Source organism: Anolis sagrei, chromosome X (genome assembly GCF_037176765.1).
Source record: "Anolis sagrei isolate rAnoSag1 chromosome X, rAnoSag1.mat, whole genome shotgun sequence".
In the NCBI taxonomy this organism is placed as follows: Eukaryota; Metazoa; Chordata; class Lepidosauria; order Squamata; family Dactyloidae; genus Anolis; species Anolis sagrei.
The window spans coordinates 108418215-108418997 of record NC_090034.1 but is presented as its reverse complement, the minus strand read 5'-3'; positions in this window follow the sequence as shown (position 1 = coordinate 108418997).

The following is a 783-nucleotide window of genomic DNA, read 5'->3' as shown; positions in this document are numbered from 1 at the left end:
GTCCTTGGACAGATTCCTCAGGAGAGAGGGAAGGGGGCTTGGGATGCCCATCCCACCCAGAACTTGCCACCATTTATGATGATCCACACAGTCAAGGGCTTTAGAAGAGTCAATGAAGCAGAAATAGATGTTTTTCTGACACTCCCTCTTGCCTTTCTCCATTCTCCAGCATCTGGATATTGGCCATCTGGTCTCTGGTTCCTCTGCCTTTCCTAAACTCAGCTTGAACATCTGGCAACTCTCGCTCCATGTCTTGCTGGAGTCTTCCTTGCAGGATCTGAGCCTAGGCTACCATATAATCCGAGTGTACTGGGGGGGGGGGGGGGGGGGCTCAAAGCCTCTGAATTTGGAAATAGAACAAAGATTTAACACACCAACATGGAAATAGAGTGAAGGAGAGACGTTGTCGCAAAGCTGGGACCCATAAAAAACACCAAAGGAAGTCATTAATTAAAGGGGGGGGGGGTGTCCGGAGAGGTCAAGCGTGGTGAGGGGCGGCCTGGGGTCTCCATCCATCCCTCCATCCCTCCATCCCTCCATCCCTCCCTTGGCACCCGCTGAGCTCACAATGCCCGCCCGGCGACGGCCGCAACGGGACCCGCGCCTCTTTCCCGAGGAAGCAAAGGGAGGGGAGGGAGGGGAGGGAGGGGAGGGGAGGGAGGGGCAGGGAGAGACCCCCAAAGCCCAGCCAGGAGACCCCCGGGCAGCCCAGTTGGAGCAGGATGGCGGCCCTCCTTGGGAACAAGGGGCTGTCGCCATCCACGCTCCTGGCAGGTGAAGAAA